The sequence below is a fragment of the Ursus americanus genome, chromosome 22 (assembly GCF_024610735.1).
Source record: "Ursus americanus isolate L20-20 chromosome 22, mUrsAme1.1.p, whole genome shotgun sequence".
NCBI classification, from domain to species: Eukaryota; Metazoa; Chordata; class Mammalia; order Carnivora; family Ursidae; genus Ursus; species Ursus americanus.
Window position 1 is genome coordinate 40,809,731 of NC_142148.1, and position 14,988 is coordinate 40,824,718.

General features: G+C 39.3%; 1 protein-coding gene across 1 annotated transcript in view; it reads left to right on the forward strand.

Moving 5' to 3' along the window:
- The window catches only part of PCSK2 (proprotein convertase subtilisin/kexin type 2), a 249,610-nt gene that overhangs the window by 35,872 nt on the left and 198,750 nt on the right, over positions 1-14,988 (forward strand). The window lies entirely within an intron of this gene.

Consider the following 14,988-nt stretch of genomic DNA (forward strand, 5'->3'; position numbering starts at 1 on the left):
TCTCATTTTCTACTCACCCTGGAAGCTTAAATTCACTTCCCCACAATCAAACTTATTACTTCTGCTCCTTTTCTAGAATAAGAACTTTGGTCATCCCTGAATCTTCCTTCATCAAATCTCTTCTGCCATCCCCCTACACTTACAGACTCATTCAACTGAGTAGAATAATTTCTGTTATGCAGTTCACTAAAAGGGAAATTAATAATCCAGGCAAATTGCTCTCTGTACATTGACAGCTGCGTAACTCTTCTCCAGAAGTCTTGGGGGAAAGTGGATATAAGTGGGTCAGACATTTGAGTTAGGGATTTACACATGAGACTCTTTTGAATTGATGGAATCTGGAAACACATTCTTGTGGGGCTTTTCATGTGAACATTTGACTGGGTTTAATTTGGGCTTTAATTAGGAATGGAGATGAAACAGACTCCCCAGCAGACCACCAACTGACAGGCCACAGGCAATTTTCCTTTAACTCCTCAACCCAGGGGATCCCCCATTCCCTGGAGTGGAAATTCTGCTCTGAGAAGCCACTTTATCTACTTTCACAGTTAGATCCAAGCTGCCTGCTGCCAGCCCATGACAGGCATTCTTAAAGGGTCTGTTGAAGAAGCTGGCACCAGTATCTAAGGGAAAGGCTCTCTTTTCTGTGTCATAACAGCCTTCGCCCTGACTGTACCAATTCAGAGCTTGGGGAATCCCTTGGGAAGCCAATGGACAGAAGTCCTGTGTGTTTCACCTATGGATCCAGAATGGATACTAGTAGACAAAGACCACTCTGGGGCACTGTGCCACTGGTTCCCCCTGCACTTCATCCCAGCCCTATAATCTTATCCTTTATTGCCAATTATTTTCTTTTTATTTACATATTTGCTTAAAAGTCCATTGCATATTCCTATTCCATGATTAAAGATGTTGCCTCAAGATCATCCAGAGAGAAACATAAAAGAAACTGGGGCAGAAGGAAAGAGATGTTTGGGGAAAAGAACTGAGGAACAAGGAAACTAAGAAGCCATTGTTTGGGTCAGAGAGACTCCTTGAGCCCATTAGGCTAAGATTTTCTTATTCTTGCACTTACTTGAAATGATCTTTGAAATGCTTATTCTTGAAGTTTAGAGCGATGTTTCCAAAAGAGAAGAAAATAAGATAGGTTAGGTAAGAAGAAGAGAGATCATGCAGTAGTGATTCTAATCATTTGTCTTTCTTCTCAAAATATTGTCTGTTTTAACCAAAAGGGGCATCCATTCCTCCTTCACTGCCCACTAGAAGGGTTCTGGTAGCCATCTGCCTCGAGATGGTGGTGGCAATCATCTGTCCTGCCCATGATCAATATAAGATAGTGGGGACACTGAAGATCATACATCTCCTGTACCTTTTCTCTGTCCTCTCATTAAGGGTAAATGTCAAGACTGTGGCCCATAATAAAGTCATTCTAGGAAAAGAAATAAAGCACAAAATATCATAATACTTAAAAAAAAAAAAGACTGCTAGTGATGACTGCCTCATTTTAAAATATTAGATTAAGCCCTTTCCTGCATGATGTTCTTTTGATTATCTAATTTTGGCATCAGCTAATAGCAAAATATGAGGACAACTCTTCTTTTTTTTATTCCAGTATAATTAACATACAGTGTTATATTATTTTCAGGTGTACAGTATAGTGATTCAAAAATTCTTTACATTACTCAGTGCTCATCACAGTAGGTATACTCTTAATCCCCATCACCTATTTCACCTCTCCCCCCACCCACTTCCTCTCTGACAACGTGTTCTCTATAGTTAAGAGGCTGTTTTTTGGTTTCTCTCTTTTTTCTTTGTTCATTTGTTTTGTTTCTTAAATTCCACATTTGAGTGAAATCATATAGTATTTGTCTTTCTTTGATTGGTTTATTTCACTTAACATTATACTCTAGATCCATCCATGTTGTTGCAAATGGCAAGATTTCATTCTTTTTATGGCTGAGTAGTATTCCAATGGATATATATAACCCATCTTCTACATCCATTCATCTATCAATGGACACTTGGACTGCTTCCATAATTTGACTAGTGTAAATAATGCTACAATAAATATAAGGATACATGTATCTTTTCAAATTAGTGGTTTCATATTCTTTGGGTAAATACCCAGTGGTGGAATTGCTGGATCATATGGTAATTCTATTTTTAATTTTTTGAGGAACCTCCCTACTGTTTTCCACAGTGGCTGTACCAGTTTGCATTTCCACCAACAGTGCATGAGGGCCCTTTTTTCTCTACATCCTCATGGGGAGAATTATTCTTAAGCAAAAAACATTGACTATGACCAGTGTAAGAGTAGCAATATAAGGATTCTGCCATGTGAGTCTACAGATCTTAAATGAAAGGGCAAATATGTCGAGAGTTAGGATACCTCAATCTTTGGGTTCCCAAGCACATTCATATAGGCTGCAAAAAGGAAAGTAAATAGAGGTAGAAGAGGGGCACCTAGGTAGCTCAGTCGGTTTTGTGACTGACTCTTGATTTTGGCTCAGGTCATGATCTCAGGGTCATGGGGTCGAGCCCCCCATGAGACTCTGTACTGGCCATGGAGCCTGCTTAGAATTGTATTTCTCCCTCTGTTCCTCTCCCACCCCTCTCTTTTTTTCTCTCTGTCTTACTACTACTACTAATAATAATAATAATAACTAATAATAATAATAAAAGTAGTATAGGGAGGAAACAGAAAGGACCAGGTAGCCAGAAAGGATTATTAACACAGGCTTTTATCTCTTGGGTAGATGTTACAAATTATATTTTATGAACCAACATCTTAAGAGCGAGCTGTTTTGTCGTTGTCTGAAACATGTTGTCTTCTAGACCTACCAACTTCATCATGCTTGCAGCCCCAGCTTCCTTCTTCCTCCTGTTTCTGCATCACTTCCTGGCCTTTCTCACTCACTGTCCTGCAGCCTGGGAAGGAGGATGCAAAACCCAAGGAACCAGGCATGTAAGAGCAGGGGGTTTGAGCAGCTACAGACTGTCAGGCTGAATCTATTCAGTAGCTATTTAGCCATAGAAACTGTCAAGATCTGCTATCAACTCAAGAAATAAGGAAAAAGGTAGAGGACTGAACTCGACGTTGGTTTTGTTCTAGCTTCAGAACAGAGATTTCAAGGATGGTTGGCCCTTATTCAGCAACTAATTTTTATGTGTAAAGAAAACAAAAGAAAGACTGGAAAAGGATCATACCTGCTTTTTGTCCAGGCCAATAAAGTGCTGCTTCAATATGTTCATATTATCATTCACTGATGGGCAGGACAATAGCTAAGAGAATAGAATCGGATGCAGATCATTTCAAAGGTGTTCTCTTGCCTTCCCGTCTCTTTGTGCTAAATGAATTAGCAGAGTGACATTGTGTGTCAAACTACACTCAAATAACATAATTAATTAAAGAATAACAGCAAAGAATTAGAATGCTGACTAGCATTGTTTAGATGCTAAAAAGCAAAAATTGCATCTTGTTTTTTTCTGGACGTCTTTCCACATTGCTGGTCTGAATACATAGTGGATACCCTATAAATAACTGTCAGATGAACGGGTAATTAATCATTTTTCCTCAAGGTTTTAATCCATAAAATAGCATTGTTCTTCTCATCTTATATGTTATCCCTATTCTAAAATGTGCACCCTTCAGGAAGCAGAGGGACCGCCTTCTTTTTAGTTCCTCCTTTAGAAATAGTCTTAATTGTGGTAGAGGAAACCAGTTGCCATTTTATTACTTCCAAGCCCTGTCACTGAGAACCCCAAGAAGAACTGGTTTTTAATTTCAGAAGTCCAGTACACTGTGTTGCTGACCATAGTCATGGTCGTGGTACAACCCGCCAAGTGAGGGCAATGTGTTTGGAAAGTTTGGGTAGCTAAAGTCATGTGAAGAGGTAATAAATAAATCCAAAGCTAGGATGAAATAATCAAAGTAAAAATGACTTCTCAGCATGAGGGTTAAGAACAAATATCCCCTGCCCAAAATGTCTGTGGGATTTGCTAAACTTTAGCTAAGAGCAGCGTCAACAAATCTTGAGCCAAACCTGATTGCGGTTCACAGTCTACGTACCAAACTCCCACAGTCCCACAAGCACCTGGAAATCTGCAGAGAATAGATTTATTTAAGATAATATTTGTTCACAGTTATGTTGAACCACACTTGCATATCTGACATAGCGCTGAAATGAGATTCATTAAAAAACATGAAGACTCCCATCATTCAATGAGCAACACACATTAGATGTAAGGAAGCCAAATAATTTAACAACAAATAACCTGAACTTTATTTGTTGAGAGAAGTTATATTTGATTTGAGAATTCTGAACACTTATTCCCTTTTCAAAGCAATTTTATTAGACCACATAATTATCCCTTGAAATCATTTTTAAATCATCTTCCAATTTTGCAAGTGAGAAACTCCTCTCAGTTTGCTGAAAACTTTTCTCGGTTATCCATCTAAAAGAATGGATGATGTCGCCCTTGCATTCTATATATGGAAGCTGTATCGTTTTAGCTTCCTCCTCATCCAAACATATCCACGTGTCTAATTATATTGGTGACAGACACATGATCCTTAGTGACCTAATTTTGTTTGTTAAGGGTCTATTAGGAGCACATATGTAGAGTTTTTAGGGTGCCGCAAAACCCCTACCAACTTAATTTCACTGGATAGGTCTATGGCAATTTCATAGAACCATACCACCAGAATAAATGAGAATTTTCCCCATTCTTTAAAATTAACTGGACAAGACTGATGTGATTTGTTGGTAAAAATCTGGATAATGAGTGAACCAGACTTTCTTTGTCCATAGGATTTGATAATACAATAATTGATAATGTTTAAAAAAACAGATTTATTATCATGCTTGAAACTCAGGTGGTTGACAGAAGCTGAGAATGGCTTGCAATTGCTCTGGGTCTTTTCTGATATGATATAATAATGCCTTTAGATCGAACTCAGATGGAGTAATTTAGCTGCGATTGGTGAACACCTTATAGAGTTGTACATAGACTCAGATCAGAAAGAGTAAGCATCGATGACCTAGAAAGCATGATCTGAAGAAGCCCATGAAATGATCAGAGCAATAATATAGCAATTGATTCACAATCTAAAGACGTCTTTCTGAAAGGAATACTGGAACTTCAGCAGTTCGAAGCAAGCAAAGAAATTCATTTATCTTTTCCTTCACAAGTAATACAAAGTTTTGTCACAATTGCTAAGTTTTTAGCTTACAATCCTTTTCCAATACCTAGCATCAGTCATGTAACTTTTTATGACAATGAGGTGCCACTTACATGTACTGTGTCTTTGATTGATAGTATGAGATAACCATTTGATTATTTAGATTGAAAGTTGGGGAAGAGAAGAAAAAGCACCATTATCTTGCGGAAAATCTGCTCTCAAATAGAAAATCTCACAGAGAAAAATGTCTTCTTGTACTTTTTTGGGGTTTTGGGTTTTATTTTGGGTTTTGTTTTGGTTTGATCAAAATCAATCCTTTCTCAGAGCAACACCTCACCTTAAACCTCACCATTTGAGACTTAACAAATATGAAGACCAAAAAACCCCCTATTCTTTGGATATAAATTCTTTAAAAAAGTCACTAAAACTATCTAATTTCTATTTTTGCCTAGCCCCCACGTGGAGAGGCTCTCATGCATTCAGTGTGATGGTAAGGAGAGGCTACCCCAAATTCTGCTAGGTACCCACTGGCTGAGCGTTTGATGCTGCTTTAAGAAATGCATGGGACTGGAGCACCTGGGTTGAGCATCTGACTCTTGATTTTGGCTCAGGTCATGATATCAGGGTCATGAGACTGAGCCCTGCGTCTGGCTCCACACTCAGCCTGGAGTCGGCTTGAGATCCTTTCCTTCCCCGACTACCCCTCTCCCCGCTCACACTCTCTATCTCTCTAAAATAAATAAATAAATAAATAAAATCTTTTTTTTTTTAAAAAAGAAAAGAAATGTATAGGACTTCTCCAATCTATCTTCCAAATGTTTCCCTGAGGGGGGAAAAAAGGAAGCAGATAGATTTAATTATATTTTACTTATTAAAAAAACAATCATTTTCTCATTTCTTTGTAGCATGAGTTGACCAACAGGTGTTACTCTTTCCTGAAATGGAGGTAGGAAATAACACATGAATTTGTGAAAGCAGATCAAATCCCCAAAAATGATGACCATCTTGTCCAATCTGGATTTAGGTCTCCCGGTTGGACAAGGGAACAGCTTTTTGGAATTGGGATTCTCATAGGGAAAGGACTATCCACAATGCATGATCATGACAGCCCAGTGGTCCATGAATAAAGCTCTGCAAATAGACTTAACGACTGGAAGGGTCTGAAAGTAGAATGAAATATCTTTAACTCTTGGGGTTAAAAGTACAGATTAGCCAGAATTCCTAAGAGAGACTCCTTCCTCCCTGGGCTAACAAGTATTCATTTAGGTGTCTCTGGCATATCTACTCTAAACAGAAATAAAGTTAACTGAAGACATACAGAACTGAAATAAAGCGATATGAAGCTACAGTGTGAAGAAGAAGATATAGAATGAGAGACAGAAGCACAGGAAAATTTAAAAAATAAGAAAAATTTTAACTGGTGGAAAGTGGGTGAGACCCAGCCCCACACCCAATGCACTGCCCACCCACCTCCTAAAAGTGTCTCAATATCACCTGAACCATGTGACCCCTTCAGGACCTGGATCTTTCCTATTCTAAATAGGAAATACTAGGAAATAGTTCAATTTTCTATCATAAAAAAGGGAACCATATTTCCCACCCTAAAGGGGGAAATAACCAGAAGGAGTGCATAGCAAAGTTAAACAGATATCATTTCTTCCTCCTTTCTTCTGGTTTTTCCTCCCTGCCTCTCTCCACCTTATTTCCTCTCCTCAAGAATCCATAAGCAGCAAATACACACTTCCAGAATGTGCTGTGCATCTCAGGCTCTAAGAGGAAAGCTGCTTTATAAAAAATGGGCTATAAATGCAAGTGAATACAATGAAATCCATTAAGAAGGGATTTTGGCTCAGACCTCTCCACGCCCAGCCAGCCAGCTAGTGACCTTCTGCACATTAGTGAGGGGAAAGCAAGGACACAGTCCTTCAATGATCCTGCTCATGACATTTCTGCAGGAACCAGATCACTGAGTCAGAAAAGAACAGAGAGGAGGGCTCCAGGGTTTCCTCTCACTTTAACTTGATAACAGTTATAAGAACAGTGAATGTGTGTTAGATGCTGCTGCTTTATTTGGGTTCCTGCAAAAAGCAACCCCTGAGACGAGGACTCAGAAGAGGTTCATTTATTTGGATGGTTGGTCCTAGGAAGCACAAGGGGAAAAGCGAAATGAAAAAAGGAAGAAAGGAAAGCATATTAAGGATGGATATTTTAGCAGGTTTTCAGTGTAGGCACCTGAGGCTCAGTCCCACTGGGGGCTCTCTGAGGGTGTTGTGTAGAATGTGCTTCGGACTTGTCCTACAAAGAACCAGATTGATTGATGGATGATTGATCTACCGGCTCTGTCTGTCATGTTTGAATTGACCCCAGATGTTAAAACCCTAGCACTTTGGGCCCCCCTGTACAAAGGCTGAGTGGGCCTCAAGATGCTGAAAAAGGCCCCAGAGCAGAGAGACAGAGATGGAGATGCCTGACAGGAAAACCTGTCAGTAGTCACAAGTGAACTCAGAGGAGGGCTGAGAGACTACAGCTACGGTCACGAATCCTAGAACCCAATGCCGTGCTGAGGACTTAGCATGCATCATCTTGTTAAACTTCCAGCGTCACCTGTGAATTACATACTGTTCGATTCTCAGATTACAGGTGAGGAAATGAGAACTTAAGGGAGGTTCGTCCCACGGTTTGTAAGGAAGCTTCACCACTGCATGGTGCTGCTCCGTCACTGACCTGTGTTTCATAAATTAATTTTCCCTGCTCCTCTGTACAAAGAATGTCATGGGACCAGATTCCGTGTGGGTGAGGATGACCCCTGATGTACTGAGATGCAGCACACTGATTTCTGACTTTCTTAAGAAGTTTGCAAAGTTAATTTTGACTATGCGTAGTTTCCACTTCACCCACTTCAGAATCCTACTGTAGGATTCCTCTACGAATGTAAACAAAGATGGTGTCCTAGTGTGGATTTCCTGGAAATGCACTCTGAGATGAAGAGTTGCATGTGTAAGAGATGTTTCTAAGAATGCTAGTTGGGCATATGATTGAAAACAGTGTCGTCTCACCTGGGTCCCTCCATCTTGAAACCAATGATACAGTCAAATCCTTCCTATGCCTCACACCTTCTGCCTCCTCTTTGGCTTCAGGGTTCATGTGACTTCATTGGGCCCACCCAGATAACTCGGCATAATCTCCCTCTCCTAAGGTCAGCACATTAGTAAACTTAATTTCCTCTGCAAAGTCCCTCTTACCACAAGATGCAACATAATCATGAAACTAACACCAGGGCTGGAGACCATGGGGGTCAATATTCTGCCTTGAACTTTGACTTTTCTGGAAGAGTTAACATGCCTTCTAGGCTCAGCAGCTCCCTCTAGGCAGCCCAGCTTCCCCTCACTGCCCTCTTCCAGGCATTGCATTTAGCTCAGAGGGAAACATGAATCTGTAGGCGCACAACCTTGACCATACTTTGAGCCCAAATGATAAAGCCAAGAGACCCATGTGGAGCACATTCTGACTTGCCTTCCCAGCTGGTGACCAAATCCATTTTCTAGACACTTCATTAAGATGTGGGCTCAGGTGTAAACCTTCCATGAAAGTGACTTGACAGCATCAGGAAAATAAATGTGTTGGGAGAGAAAGCAGGAGTCTTCAGTAAGGCTCCAACCTGTGGCAAAAACTAATCTGCCCTAATCTGCTGGTTTTATTATGCAGCAGGGAGCGACTTTCAGTATCTCCTCTGGGCATTGCACTTATGCCTGGCTTCCTGCCTCAAAGAGCTGCTGCTAGGGCTATAATTAAGTATTCGTAGGGAACAGGGGAGAATTATTTACCATAGATTTAGAAAGGCACAGAGAAAGCTGCTAATGAGGAGGCCTGGTTTTTCCTAGATGTTATGAGCATATTCTTAAGTGATTACTACTGTTCATGCTGTCGTGCTTACTAAAAGAGAAGGAGTAACACTCTGGGAGACACCATTCCAGCAAGCCCAGAGATCTCTGGGGAGTTTTAACTTTCTTTGAGAGAATTTTAACAAGCCCCAGTGCAGAGAAAAGCAACACAAAGAGAAGAGAGTGGTTCTGTATCATCTTTATAATTTCACAAGGTGAAGACTCTCAAATGGCGAGCTGGCAAGCTTTTAGGGCATCCAGGCAAAATCTTCGATGTTTGTAGGGCAAATTTCTCCTGACCTGCCTTACCCGATTCCTTCCCTAAACCTGCCCAAGACGCAAAAGGAAACGTCTTTAAATACCTAAGATGTTTCTATTATTTCCTCTAAAAATGAGAATTTTCTGTATGCTTATTAAATTCACAACATAATTCCATTATCTAGTTGCTTGCAAGCAAACCATTTATTCATTCAACAAATATTTACTGAGCTCAACTACATGCTGAGCACTTTTCCAGTTACTAGGACACAAAACAGACAAAGTTCTTCTCCCAAGAAACTTATATACTAATGGGGATGAAAGAGAGACAAAAAACAGATAATAAAGCAATTACGTGGCTGTTGGTGAATGTGTTATAAAGATGAATAGAGCAAAGTAGGAGGAAGAGAGAGTGCCAGGGGAGGGGGTGTTTCTGTTTTATAAAAAGCATCCTGCATTGGCTACTCTAGTAAGGTGACATTTACATATAGACCTGAAGATGGTTAAGGAAGGTGTTCATGTGGCTATCTGGAAAAAGGGCATTCCCAGCAGAGGGACTATCAAGGGTAAAGGCCAGGTATCCAGAGCACACTTGGTGTGTTTTAAAAACAACAAGAATGACAGTAAGGCTGGGAAGAAATGAGCTGAGGAGAACAGGGAAAGAAATCAGGTCAGAGAGAAGCAAGGGAGCAAGACCACAGAAGACATTCTAGGTCAGAGAAGGACTTTGTATTCACTCTGAATGAGATGGGATTTCTTTGATTCAGAGTGAATTATAGACAATGGGTGGTCAGGGGCAGGGTACAACTGGAAACCAGGGAGATCAGTGCTAAGCAACTGCAACATTCCAGAGGAGAAAGGCAAAAGGCTTAGGCCAGGGTAGAAGTTAGTGGAGGTAGTAAGAAACAAGTCAGATTTGGGAATATATTGTGAAGGTAGAGTTCTCAAATTTGTTGATTCTTTTGCCAATAGATCAGATAAGAATGGGAGAGAAAGGGAGAAGGCACAGATGGAGATGGGGACAGTATGGAGTCGGCATTTATGTCGGGGGACAAAATGTGGTAAGAAGCAGGTTAATGGGGAGTGGGTGGGTAATCAAGAGTTTAGTTTGAAGCATGTTAACTTTTGAAATTTTCATCGAAAATCCAAGTGGAGGGTAAAATAGGTGAATGATTTAATGATCTAGGATAAAGGGGCACCTGGCTGCCTCAGTAGGTAGAGCATGCGACTCTTGATCTCAGGGTCATGAGTTCAAGTCCCACGTTGGGCATGGAACCTACTTTTTAAAAATAATAAATAAATAAATAAATAAATAAATAAATAAATAAATAAATAAATATCTAGGATAGAGATGGGAGTTGGAGACATAAATTGGGAGTACCCGCATACTGATAGCATTCAATGCCAAGATATCAGTTGAGGTTATCTAAGAAATTAGTGTAAATAGGAAAGACAAGCTGTATGGGACTGAGTCTTAGGGCACTCTAACATTCAGAAGTCTGGAAGATGACTGGGGACCAGTAAACAACACAGAGAAATGACAAATAAGATAGAGAATCGGCAGTCAAGCAGACTAATCTAGTCAATGTGTCCTACCTCATTCAAATTTTACCAGATTAGCTTGACTGTCCCTAGACTTATTTCTTACTAAAACTACTTAGAGGTATCAATAAGTTTCTTTAGTTTTTTTCTCTAATCTATTTCTTCTCAAGAAGTATTGAAATTTGTAGGGCACACATGAGCTTATGAAATAAAAATGGTAGCATGAGTTTTATCTCATGGACACTGCTGTGCCTGAGCTTTGAAACAAGGAATCCCATTTGACTCAGAATGGCTAAAAATGAAGCTTTTAAAACCTCAAGCCCAACTAGCCAATATCTCAGAGCCAAGACCTGGTTCTGGGAGCTCCTGGGTGAAATTACTGGAAAACAGCCTATGTAAAATGGAGAGTCAAAGTTGGGCACTTCTTTTCTAATTTTCAGAAGCTGTGAAAACCATGAGAAACATCAAGTTTGACTGTAAACCCAAAGGAAAGAAACTTAATCTCCAATTAAGAAAAATAAAAATGCAAGCTGTGTTGATTCAATTCTGATCACTTTTGCTTGGATTTTAGAAAGATAGAGTTCTTAAAATAATTTCCTGTTAAGATTCAAAATCTATCTAGAGAGTGATTTCTCACTTCTTAAACCGCTGCTCCAGAATGAATTTTGTTCAATGCTTAGCTCAAGGAGACTGCTAGTGTTCCTTAATGAAGACATAAACAAATGGTTAAAATAGGTATGTCTGTCTAGCTACTGAACTTCCCTAAGATAGTATTTTGTGAGACAGTTAGCTCTGGAGTTGGAAATGCCTCAGAAATGTTTCTACCTCCCCCCCCCCCTTTAAAACTCTTCCAGTATTTCTCATTGGTTTAGCCATTTTTCCTTTATGATGCCTATTGACATGTTTGAAATCACATCTCCATCTATAAACAGACTTCATGCTCTTAAATACAAGCCAAGGGAATTTTGAAAATGAATGGAATTGAATTCCTACCAGTTCCAATAGTTTCAAACCCTTATGGGTTGAGGAGAGGACATGAGTGAAGCCAGGTCTAGAAATGAGTAAACAGCAGTTATAGAAAGAGATTCATGTCTGAATAACAGCCTGATTGTTGGAGTTTATCTAATTGGTTTCCCATTATCTGTACCGAAAATGTTGTGTTTTCTATCTTCTCTTCAGCAAGTATGTCCCATTTAGCAATAAAGAACTTATTGCCCAAGAGAAAACAGGTAAGACAAAACAATTTTCCATTTTCCATTCCCCTTGAAAAGGGAGAGCAGCTCACCCCATATAAAGAATTGCTTAATGGATGTTAGTTTGTGAGGACACCTCAGAGAAATGGCAGGAGAAAGCCCTCCCAAGAGAACAGAAGAAAACCAAAATGATTCAAACCCATTGTGTGGAAAGAGACTCAAAAGATTGTCTACCAGGGAGAAAAGGAGCACGAGGAGAGGGCAATGTGAGGTCATTCTTGGGCTCTAATACTAGCTCTGACACCCAGTAGCCATGTTTCCTTGAACAAACCATTTTATTTTCCAGTCTTCAGTTTCCTTATCTGTACAGTGAGGAGTGTAGGCTAGTTGGTCTCCAAAATTCCCCTCCAAGTCTTGGTATCTGAGAGTCCAGGGGGCCTGAAGTCCCTCCAACTGGTTACTGTCAAAGCCAGGACTAAATCCCAGACATTCCCACTAGGTTGTGCTCCTTCCTTTGCATATCTTTATTTTCATCTCAGAAATGGGACGTTTTGTTCTTTAAAACAATAGTCCAAGGTGTTCAGAACTACCATTTCTGTTAGTATTTTCATCTTTTAGAAGAGAATTTCAAATCCTGCGCTGTTCAAACTGGTTCATTGGAGCCCTAAAATTTCATTTGTTGCTTTAGGGGAAGTGTTATATATTGAGATAGAGGTTGTTCATCCGCCTTCAAAGAGAATGTCTTCTCTATCATGTTTTATGACTTGGGATTTGGTGTAAAATTTCATTTAGCAAGGTGGGTGTGGAAGAGTGGAAGTAATTCAACTAAAAATACAAGCATGAAAACCACTGATTTCTAAATAAGTCCTATTCTCTAACCCAGTTAATTGTCGTGTCCAGTCAGGATCACAAATCGAAGCCTAGAGAGGCCAGGCAAGTAAGTTACAAATGGAAGTGGATTGGTTGTAAACAAAGCAGTAACTCAAGCGAAAGGATAATAACAAATGCCTTCTGCCTCTAGTTGGGGAACACAAGAGGGAGTGGTGGGGACTGGATGTTCACAGAGTACACACCCTGTCAAAAGGCAAAAGCTGATCCTTTTCCTCAACGGATTGTTACTTCACAATAATGAAGGCCCATGTTGCCAGATTTCTCGATTTTTAAACAAAATCAGAAAATATCAGCCTCTGTGTAAAATCTTTGTGCTTTTAAAAAATGTTAGGGCACGTATTGCATGGTGCACTGGGTGTTATACGCAACTAATGAATCATCGAACTTTACATCAGAAACCAGGGATGTACTGTATGGTGACTAACATAATATAATAAAAAAAAATTAAAATAAAAAAAATGTTAGTGACAAAGTCAAAAATTCTTAACACACTAGAAAGCTAAAAATATGTCAACAGAACAAATTTGTCTATCTATTTTGCAATTCCCACTCTACAACCTCCCAAGATGGGATGACCAAGCATCTGGCAAGACACTTCCATGACTAGCCCCTGACTTCACTGTTTGCCAAGATACTCCACATAATAGATCTTTCTTAAGTCAATCCCAAAGCTACCTCCTTAAAGTGTTGGTCCACAATCCAGATTCTGCTTCCCAGACCCAAATGATTTCATCTTCCTTGTGAGAACCCTTCAAACATTTGAAGATGGTGAGCATGACCCCTGGACCTTCTTTAGAATAAACATTTCTGATTCTTTCAGATGTTTTAATTGAATTTCGTGCTCATTTCCTATGCCTTCCTGATCACACCTCTTTGAACACTGTCTGAGAACTAAACACACAATCCAACTCCAGTATAATGATGTTGGAATAGCACTGGACTTTCACTTCCTATATTTTGGAAGCTATTTTTCTATTAATACACCATAAGGTCATGTTAGCTTTTTTAGAAGTCACAGATCTTATTATTGACTAATACTGACTTTACAACTAGTAAAAACTTCTAGTGTCTTCTCAAATATGCATAAATCAACCCATCCTTGGAGGATGGGGTATTGATCTTAAAGCAGGGACCTAGGTTAATTTTTTATTTTTTTCATTTTGTTATAATTCATTTTCATGACTTGTCAAGATTTCACTGGATCCTGATTCAGTCTCCTTTCAGCTTCCTGTCATCTATGATTTTGATCAACATCAATATCCTCAATGAATTCTTAATAAAAATGTTGACTAGGACAAAAAAAATGGCAAAGCTCAGAATCCTTTGTTCAGTATGATATAAATCTATTAATATAGACTCTGAGGAGTATCTCACACCAACCCCATATTGAAAGGAAATTATAAAGCACCCCAAATCCCCAAAATATCATTCAGGTTAAATGAAAACCAGCCTCTCACCAGGGAGGCTATTTGAAGACCGTGTTTATATGGCTTGACTGCATCACTCTGAAATCTGGTTGATTGGTTTGTGTACCCTGCTCTCCGAGCAATCAGTTTGTTTGCCTTGAAGCAATCTAATCCAGCTATTCACATGACCAAAATCACCCGACCAACCAGTTTTCAATCTGGTCTTTTGAGGTAATTTCAATTCACTTGATAATTTGTTCACACATCTGCAACTGGTTGATGTTTAATTATGAAAAATGTTAATCAAAGAAACAAAATCAATGAGTAATCATCAATGCTAATCATGAGAGTACCAGGTGGCACTCGAGTGTGGACCAAATCAAATTCTTCTAAAACTTAATAAAGTGATTCCTTTGAAGTAAGTCAAGGCATCTCAGAAATAGACTAATTCAGCTGAGGATCATATTCCCCATGGCTAAGATATAACCTATTATTTGACTTATATAGGAACACTCAAAAAAATCCTCTACCATTTAATCGTGTGGCCTGGACAAGTCACTTAACCTTCATTAAATACCTCTATTTTACCATCTCTATCATTAAATAACAATGAAAATCTAAATGTCTGGAAATAA